This window comes from Eucalyptus grandis, chromosome 11 (genome assembly GCF_016545825.1).
Source record: "Eucalyptus grandis isolate ANBG69807.140 chromosome 11, ASM1654582v1, whole genome shotgun sequence".
Taxonomy (NCBI): Eukaryota; Viridiplantae; Streptophyta; class Magnoliopsida; order Myrtales; family Myrtaceae; genus Eucalyptus; species Eucalyptus grandis.
In genome coordinates this window covers 11337195-11348153 of record NC_052622.1, presented here as the reverse complement: position 1 = coordinate 11348153, position 10959 = coordinate 11337195, and the positions used below count along the sequence as shown (strand labels likewise).

General features: G+C 37.0%; 1 pseudogene; it reads right to left on the bottom strand.

Annotated features, from left to right (window-relative positions):
- Window positions 1-975: 975 nt before the first annotated feature.
- Window positions 976-2945, bottom strand: LOC104424853 (annotated as a pseudogene).
- Between the last annotated feature and the right edge of the window lie 8014 nt (window positions 2946-10959).

Here is a 10959-nt window from a genome sequence, read left to right as displayed (position 1 = left end):
GGATTAGCACTATGTGGGTTGGTCTTAGGTTAGGGGGTGGACCATGCTCGCCCCTAGAATTGGGATGGAATTTGTAATTGAGGTCAGACAGAGAGTTCCCTCACCCCGTAAATGTGCAGTATCTTCTCTGCGGATTGTGTGATGATATCAGGCCGTGGAGCAGAAAGTCGGCAAACAGAAACCTCGATCCGGATAAAACGGTGGGAGTTTGGGGATACTTAGCAGGCTTACATCACCTGTCGTAAATGTCGAACTTCCAGATAAGTTGGATTCAATCGTGACATGGTTGGTCGTCTTTTGTTTTCTATGGATGAGGGGTGTGATTTGAAGTGATCAAGGTTCTGTTATGGTTTAAACTTGACTCTGTTACTCGGCTTGGACTTTAGCTTTGTCGCGTTTGTTTAATTAATTCGAATATTCTGTTTAACTTCTAAAAGATACTTTTGTGATAAGAGTTTCCAAGGAAAAATTACAGTTCAAAGAATGGGTAAATGTTCAATAAACGTCTGGAGGTTGACTAAGCGAAGCTAATGCAAATTGCAGCAATTGGAAAGATAAGTTGGTTAAACATCATATCTTATGATGCGGCATTCTTAAAGAGAGGGTTGGGATGCAGAAAAGAGTTGGGCAGTGAACCGTTTGGTTCGAGTTAGGTTTGATAGATGCTTGACCTGAACATGGAAGGGGCACGCCTTGTGAAGTGATTCGAGGTGTTGATTTCATTGATATTGATAATTGATGAAAATATAATTATGTTCATAACTATGGGGCTAATATTGATAATAGTTTTTGGCTAGTGATGTGGTAGAGAATAAATAAGAGAACAAAGTAATAATTGTGCGTTGAAGGTTATAGGAGGAGGAAACATAGTTTGATTATGAATAACCGATGAAGACATAGGCATAATATCTGTAAGGTGTAAGAGATTTTCGTTTTTTGCTTTCATTCTAGACCGTGTGTTTCAACCAACATTATTAGACTAGAGTTTTGTCGGCGTGCCAAGAGGAATCTATGTAACAATATCTAAATACTAGATATTTCTCGAAATTGTATCATGAACTCCAACAATAATATCTTATTCTTGTCAAAAAAAAAAAAAAATCTTATCGGAGTTTCACACGAGCGAGTGCAACAGTAAACAAAGCACGGTCAATATCGTACTAGGAAATTCGAGAAAGCAAGGGCAGGAGGCAATAGGCAAAATAGGGCACTAAATCTTGATCAAAATCTTGACGCAGTCCGACCGCTTCAGGAGCTCACGTGCTGTCGGCACGTCCTCCAATTTCATCTCGTGGGTCAGAAGTTCATCGAGAGGGATCTCCTGCAGAACCAGAGCAAGCAAAATTTCAGTGGCTGTGCGCGTAAAGGTCTGAAACTGGTGGGGGCAAGAAAGAGCTTGATCAGAACCTCATCCTTGGATTTGTGGACAAGGAGGGGCAGGTGGGTCTTGCTTTTGAGTCCTCCAAAAATGGTTCCCTTCAACGTTCTGCCCATCATCAGCCCCATGAAATTAATCTCCAAGACATGTGTCGGCCCTGCCCCCAATACTACTGCCTTGCCTTTCCCCTGACCACATCAAATCATACAGTCAGGAGACTTGCCTAGATGAAGTTTAGCCACGCGCGAGTGCGCGTGCGCGATTGTGATTTTGTCGATGATGCGATGACACGGATTCATCACCACTTTGGTGGCTTCTAGGGCCTGGTTGATCAAGTTGGGTACTCCGCTGCACTCGAAGCAGTAGTCCACGCCAGCTCCGCCCGTCAAGTCTTTCACCATCTCAGAGATGGACTTCGAATCCGTGCCATCGGAAGACTTGTGATCGTCTGGATTTATGAAATGAGTCATTCCAAAGACTTCTCCCTTGTCCTTTTTTATCCCGTTTTTGTCCACGCCGATTATGGTAGTCGCCCCTTGCGCTCTTGCTCCTCCTATGGCCTGCTCGTGATCAAATCAAATGAACTGTTGCCGTGCTTTCTCTCTAATTAATCCTCTCAAAACAGCATTCATATATTACACATGTAAGTTAGTAACGCAAACGACCGATCACATACCCCGAGTTCAACAGCACCGAGGCCGATCACAGCCACGGAGGAGCCGCTCTCGACCTTAGAGTCCATCCAAGCAGCGCCGAACCCAGTGGAGAATCCGCACGACAAGAGGCTAGCATGCGGGAGAGCTACACCAGGGTCGACCTTCACGACGTAATTGGCGTCGGAGACCGTGTACTCAGACCAGGTGGAGCAAGAGAGGAGGTGGTACAGGGCCTGGCCTCGGATCGACATTCTGGACGTGCCATCCGGCAACACGCCATTTACAGAAAGCGGATATCGGAGGCACAAGTTTGTCCTACCGGATTTGCAGTTCTCGCACTCTCTGCATTCTCCAACGTAGGTGGGAATAACACATCTCCTTCCTTCAACTCCTCTACTTCCTCTCCAACACTCTCCACAATCCTGCCATGTCATGTTGAGATCAGCTGTAACATATGCTGATGGAATGCAACGCCTCATCGACAAAACTAACAAGGAAGAATTAGTAGGAATCGAATTAGAGAGAAGGACTTTACCCAACACCTTCATGACCGAGAACTCGAGGGTAAAGCGGCTGCAATGCCGACAAAATCAGAGAAAGAGTAAGCAGTGGTGCTGCAGAAGAGCAGAGAGAATAATACAGAGAGAGGCGAAGGGATATATGGAAAAGGATGAACCGACCAAAGGAAACCCTGGGAGTATAGGAGATCGGTGGGGCAAATGCTGGCGAACAGCATCTTCATCCTCACTTCGCTCCCCTTGGGGGGATCCACTTGAATCTCCTCCACCCTCCATTCCTCCTCTGCTCCCCAGCACACCACCCCTTTGCACGTTATCGCTCGAGAGCTGCCGCCCTTGCTCCCCATCCTTCTCCTTCTCTCTGTTATGCTCTGCATCTCTCTCGCCACAAGTGTCAACGTGATTAACCTGGATGACTATATATATAGATAGATATGCAGATAGATATACAGATGATCGGTCACCTTCATTCCTCCGCACGATCAACGCGTGTCACATGATCTGCTGGGGAAATGCGCCTTTCGCACTACACGTCCTCGACCGACTCAAAAAAATAATAATAATACTATGGGTCCCTGCGCTGCTCTCATTTAAGTATACTTTCTTTTTCAATGCTTGCCAACGTGTGTCACGACTAGACCTGTGCTTTAATTACTTGGCTAAGATTAAGTGCATGAAACATGTTTGATTTTCTCTCGTGGGCTACCTCGCCGATATGCAATTAATCCCATGCTTAAATCATTGATCCGGCCAACTGGACTTTGGCTTTGCATCTTATCTTATTCAAGAAACTAGAAAAATCCGACAAACTTGATGGCCAAATTTATCACTAAACCTAAAATTGGTGTTTATTTTTTATTTTTTTTGGAATTAGCTTATAAAAGTACTAGATATTCATTTATGTTTTCCTATAAACAAGAGTTTAGTTTTTGTTGTAGATATAAACATTGATATACTGGAAATAAAATCTTCTTCTCCAACTTTCTCTACTATCTTTAATGTTTACCTACTTTCTCTTCTCAATCTCTTTATTCTCTCTATTACATATTTGTAACGTAATATTTTACAACACATTATTAGCACGAAGATTTACTAACTGAGTAAGTAATTTTTGCAAGGTATGTATTATTTTTATTAATCAACTTATATTTCATCTTCTTCTATCAATTCTTCATTTTTTTATTTTTCTTGGCCCGAAGTCAAATTTCAAATCTAAAAGTATCATTCTGCTCCTGAAGTGGCAGTGGATACTTGGAAATCCTTTTAATTAATTTAAGGATTTATTTTTGTAAGGATTATGACAAATATTGAAAAGCCAAAATTCCACATCCTAGAAGTGAGTGGAAAGAATTATCTATCTTGGTGCCTTGACATGGAAATGCACCTCCAAGGTAAGGTCTCGCTAATCAATTACAGAGGATGAAACCTCAAATGCAAAAGATAAAGCTAATGTGCTGATTTTTATTTGCCGTCATTTGCATGAGAGCTTGCAGACTCAATATTTATCCGTTTGAGACCCTTAGATCTTGTGAAGGAGGTTGAAGGTTAGGTATGATCATACCAAGATTGTTATCCTCCCTCAAGCACAATATGACTGGCAAAATCTCATATTGTAAGATTTTAGATTAGTGTTTGACTATAATTCCGCTTTATTTGATATTGTTTCTCGGTTTGAGTTATGCGGTATCAAACTCGCTGATGCGGAATTGTTACAGAAAACTTTCTCCACCTTCCAGGTTTCGAATATTATATTGCAATAGCAATACCGGTAGATTCAATTTGCCATATACTCTAAATTAATTTATGTACTCCTTACTGCCGAGCAAACTAATGAATTACTACTAAAAAATTATGATCTTAGACTTGCTGGCTCAAAAGTATTGCCTGAAGTATATGCTAATTTTGAGAAAATTACTAGCCACTTTAAGTGCTATAAGTGCAAGCAAGAGCATACTCCTAGAAGGGATGGCAGAAAATTTAACCACCTTAGGAAATCTAACTTTGAACGGAATCATGACAAAAAAAGAAGCTAAAGAAGGTGATTAATGAAAGTATTTGTCATTGATGTGGCATGACTGGCCATTGGTCACGTATTTGTCGTGCGCCAAAACAAATATGGGTAAGCATGGTGAATCTCATGCCATTGAAATCAATTCTTCTGCCATAACCACTATTGATGCCAACAATATCTCCGTTGATGGGACTCATTTTGCTCTTGAAGTAGCAAATGTATCTCTGGATGTCTCTAATTTCTTTGAGGACCTCCGATTACTTTGATGAGGCATCAAACTAGTAGATGATAATTTGAACTTCAAATTCTATGATTCTAATAATTTCTTTTCTAGTTAAATGTATTATTTTTTTATTGTTATCTAATATGGTTATGAAATGCTTATGAACCTTATATAATATTTATTTTGAAAGTTTATTTAACTCTATAACTAATATGCAAATTTTATGATACTTGACACCTGAAATTGTCAACATAAATGCAAATGGAAAATACCAAGAAAGGAATATGTTTGTTTGTTTGATAGTGCAACAACACATATTATATTTCGTAGTAGATACTTTTTCTCGAGTATGATATTGAGTAAAACACAAATCCATACAATATCAGGTTATGTTCTGATTATTGATGGTGTTGGGAATGCCACAATTGTTTTGCCAAATGGCATCATTCTATATATTGAGAATGCATTCTAAGCATTAGATCAAAATGGAATCTACTCAGTTTTAAAGATGTACGCCGTAATGGGTACCATATTGAAACTATTTATGAGCAAGAGACCATCCATGAGAAGTTAGAAGCTTCTTCTATGAGTTTGTATTGTGTCATGATTAAGGATGTTGAAACCTACGCCACAACATCCTGGAGATTGGTAAATTTTGATCAGTTTGGATTGTGGCATGATGGCCTTAGTCACTCTGACGCTTCAATGATGCGTACAATAATTCAAAATATAAAAGGGCACCCTTTAAATGATATAAATGTATTGTTGTCCAAAGATTATAATTGTGAGGCTTGTTCACAAGGAAAGCTCATTATCAAACTTTCTATAACAAAGGTTAATCTTAAATCCCCTTTATTCTTGCAAAAAATTTAGGGTGACATTTGTGGACCAATACAACCACCAACTAGACCATTTCGATAATTTATGGTACTAGTGGACGCATCTTGTAAATGGTCCCATGTTTGCCTATTATCTACGCTTAATGTCATATTTGCACGTTTATTTGCGCGGATTATAAAGCTTCGGGCACAATTCCCTAATTATCCAATTAAGAGTATAAATATGGATAATGCTGGTGAATTTACATCAAAGAGTTTTGATATCTATTGCGCTTCATTTGAAATCGAGGTTAAGCACCTAGTTGCATATATTCATATTCAAAATGAATTGGCAGAATTCTTGACTAATTATATCCAAATTATTGCTCGCACTCTATTATTGAGAACAAATCTCAATGATACAGCATGGGGTCATGCAGTTTTGCATGTGACAGCTTTAATAAGGTTACGTCCTATTGCTAGTCTTTTACAATCTTCCATTCAAATGGTTCTTGGTTATGAACAAAATATTTCACATTTACGAACCTTTGGTTGTGCAGTACAGGTGTCTGTAGAATCGCTACAAAGAACGAAAATGGTCCCCACCACTGTTTGGGCATTTATGTTGGATTTAATTCACCGTCTATTATTAGGTTCTTGAAACCAACTACCGGTGATCTTTATACTACCAGATTTGTAAATTGTTATTTTGATGAGACTAGGTTTTCATCAATTGAGATACCTACAACTACCATGACTGCAAGACAAAAACCAATTAAGGTTTTCTTCTGAAATGAGAAAAATTTATTTCAATTAGATCCAAGGACTTTTGAGTGTGAAAACGAGATGTAGCACATAATCCATTTATAGGTTATGGCCAATAGACTTCCTGACACATTTAATGATGCTACTAAAATAACAAAATCTCATATTCCAACTGTAAATGCTCCGGCTAGGATAGCTGGTCCCGAAGGACAGGCTAAAATGGATCAAAATCTCCCACACTTAAAGTGTGGTAGATCAATAGGATCAAAAGATACTGCTCATCGAAAACGAAAATGTGCAAACCCATGAAAGGAACACCTACCCCGGGATACTGAGAATTCCATTATATATTATAATGAAATTTGGGATCAAAATGAAATTATCATTGATGATACTTTTGCATTTTCAGTTACTCATAAAATTATGAATGATGATTGTAAGCTACAATCTATTATTAAATGCCGTCAAAGGCAAGATTGGCCTAAGTGGGATGAAGTAATTAATGTTGAATTAGCTTTCCTATCTAAATGAGAGGTTTTTGGACCTGTAATTTGTATCCTTGATAATATAAAGCCCGTTGGATACAAATGGGTATTTGTTGTTAGGTATAAAGCCCGACTCATTGCTCAAGGATTCTCCTAGAGACATGCGATTGATTATATTTAGACATATTCACATGTGATGGATATGATTACATTTCGTTTTTTCATTAGCCAAGTAATCTCTAAAATATTGGAAATGCGTCTTATGAACGTTGTGACGGCATATTTATATGGCTCATTAAATTTTGATATTTATATGAAAATTCCTGAGGAATTCAAAATGCCTGAAGCATGCACTCCCCGCAATTTATTCTCAATAATATTACAAAGATCATTGTACGGGTTAAAGCAATCCGGTCGTATGTGGTATTAACGCTTAAGTGAGTACCTAATTAAGAAAAGGTACAAGAATGATCTTATTTGCCCATGCGTGTTTATTAAGAAATCAAAAACCGGATTTGCTATTGTAGTAGTTTATGTCGACGATATAAATTTAATTGAAATTCCAAAAGAGTTAGCTAAAACTGCCGAGTATTTGAAAATAGAGTTTGAAGTTAAAGATTTGGGTAAAATCAAACTTTGTTTTGGTCTAGAGCTTGAGCATAAAGCAAATAGAATAATCATTCATCAATCATCATACGTTGAAAGATTGCTTAAACACTTCAACATGGACAAAGTTCACCAATTGAGCACCCCTATGGTTGTAAGGTCTCTAGATCCCCAAAATGACCCATTTCGTCCTAAAGAATTTGATGAAGAGATATTTGGTCCTGAAGTATCATATCTCAATGCAATTGGAGCTTTGATGTATTTGGCACAATGTACGAGACCAGATATTGCTTTTGTGGTAAATTTATTGGCACGTTTTAATGCTGAGCCAACTTGGAGACACTAGAATGGAGTTAAACATATTTTCCGTTATCTGTGAGGAACCATAGATTTTGGATTATATTATTCCAATGATTCCACTAACTCTAGTTTAGTTGGATACATTGATGCTGGATATAGATCTAATCCACATAAAACTCACTCTCAAACCGGTTATTTATTTTGTTATAACGGCATCGCTATTTCTTGACGTTCTACGAAACAATTGCTAGTAGCTATATCCTCTAACCACTATGAGATTATTGTTTTATATGAAACTGGAAGAGAGTGTGTTTGGTTAAGATCCGTTATAATGCATATTCATAATTCTTGTTGTTTGATACCGGTTACAAATCCTCTCACTATAATTTATGAAAATAATGCTGCTTGTGTTGCACAAGTTAGGGGAGGATATATCAAAGGTGATAGAACCAAGCATATCTTGCCAAAAAATTTCTATACTCATAAACTCCAAGAAAGTCGACAAATTAATGTTAAACAGATTCGATCCATAAATAATATGGCAGATCTTTTTACCAAATCATTGCCAACATCAACTTTTAAGAAATTAGTATATGGCATTGATATGCGGCGAGTTTACAAGAAGCAAGAATAATTAGTCTCAGCAGTGGCTATATGGTTCAATTGAGGAGGATATATTATGAATTATGTATTGCACTCTTTTTTCTTTTTGTCCGGTTTTTTCCCACAGGGTTTTTTCGGTTTAAAGTTTTTAACGAGACAATTAATACATCCATAAAAATGAGAGATCATAAAATTTGTGCTCTACACTCTTTTTTCCTTTTGTTCGGTTTTTGTCCCATTGGGTTTTTCCGGCTTAAGGTTTTTAATAAGGCAGTATCATTCGATGCACATTCGTAATGAATACAATGAATATTCAAAGGGAAGTGTTATGAAATACATGCATGAATATTTATTATATTCATTTTATTTAATATAATTATTATGGTACATTTGTATCATACATTCTAAGTGTATCTCCCTATACAATGAATGTTCATCTCCCTATACAATGCATGTAATATTCAATACATTGATATTAATGATAAGTATATTCTTGTTTTCCTATAAAAAAAGGAGCTTAATTTTTGTTGTAGACTTAAACAGTGATATATTGGAAATAAAATATTCTCCTCTGACTTTCTCTATTATCTTTGGTGTTTACCTACTTTCTCTCCTTAATCTTTTTATTCTCTATATTACATATTTGCAATGCAATATTTTACAACAACAAGAATCATTGTAAGCTTGGATATATATATGTAACCGAGGATCCGCCGAAGCATGCCCTTATCAGCTTACATCGATTCGGAGTCTCACGGGCCTTCGTGGTGGAGGCCCAACAAAGATTATACCTTGGGAGAAGCTAGCCTAGCAACCCACCACTAGGGGCATCCACTTAAATCGCTAGCGCCGCGGGGATTCGAACTCTCAACCGCATCAAAGTAGGGAAGAACGAATACCAATGCGGCTGCCCACAGATGGGTTGGATATATTAGTTTGTTGATAAATGGATTATTTAAGACACTACAATTCAAATAGAGTTTGAATAGAATAACAAGAGAATGTGGAGATTTACTGTAGACCTTCAAAAGATTGGTTAAAAGTGATATTTTGAAGAACATGAACGTAGAATAGCGAAAATTATATACTCTTAAAAATGAAATAGAATTTAAATTTGTGAAGAAGCTAATCATTTTCAAAATCTTCTTTTTTGGATCCATTTACGACACATCTATTATGCAAACGTTGAATTTAAACTTTCAAGCCGCATTTTCTATTTTCAATCGAATAATGTCTTTTATTTGGTATTTCTTACCATCAGTGATTACAACCTTAAATAATATATACAAAAAAAAATCACATTTAAAAGTAGATTATTGACATGCCCATACAAAGTGCGGGCCCCGCAACTAGCCAGCGTTACAGAGTTGGGGTAGACTTGGTTTCGAATCCTTGGCACTGGAAAAAAATGGTGTCATTGTCCAAGATAAGAACTTTTATTGTTTGCTTTAGGAGCGTCGCTCTCGCCATATCGGAGTCTCGTGCGTCAAATACAAGGTTTTCGAATTGTAGGAGCAATCCTCCTCAGCAAGTAAAAATTTATGCAATCAGATATTATTTGCCTTAAAAATAATCATCGCACCTAGGTGAGACTAGAAGACAGAGGAGTCTACCTTCCCTGAGGGCTCCCTATTCCTAGGTGAATTTTGTCTTCCATCTAGGAAGAATACTTCCAAAATTTTACGTCACAAGTTCAAATGAAATAGTTTATGAATATACTTAGGTTCTTGCACGTGATAATTTACTTAACCAAATATAATTTTCCTTGAAAATAATTGCCGCATCCCAATGAGGACTAAGAGACGGGGGAATCTATCTTTCCACCGAAAGCCTCCCTCGTTTCTAGGTGAATTTTGTCTTCCACCTAGGAAGAATATTCCTGAAACTTTATGTCTTAGAGTTTAGATGAACTAGTTTATGAACATACCCAACTCCATACATGTAATAATTTACTCAATCAAATATTATTTGCTTTGAAAATAATCGGCCTCTAGCATTCAATGGCTATCTTTATCTTTTGGGGTTTAGTTAAGATGTTTATCAGTATTGAACACCTTGAATCCATAAAAATATTTAAAAAATCAACTTCTTTTAAAAATTAAAATGTGGTGATTTTTTCATAATTTGGAAGAACTTAACATAATTTTTTAGTCTAAAAAGATATAAATCCAACAGGGTTCCATTTTTTTTTTTTTCTTTTTAAGGAGTAAGCTTTCCTTTTATGAATATCTCATTGATATCTCTAAGAAGTTAAAAGTCCAAATTATTTTCCTAATTCCATGGTTCAATTAAGTTGCCATACATATTGAATTTTGTTTATTTATTGGAATCAAAGACAAGTAATGATATTAGGAAATCTAATTTTATTCGAATTTGAAATTCACATTCAGACAAAACCTAATCTAAAGGATATTCTTCAAACTGACGGGCTTCCTGCAATTCTTGATGTCTTGAATTTTTTCTTTTTGGGTGTAAAATGCATCCTTCTATTTCATTTAAGTAGGAAAAGAGAAGGAGAGGAGCAGCCCAACTGAACATCAGTACATATAATATCCAAAAGGGACTACGGGGTTTGGAAACGCAGCAGCGAGGAAGA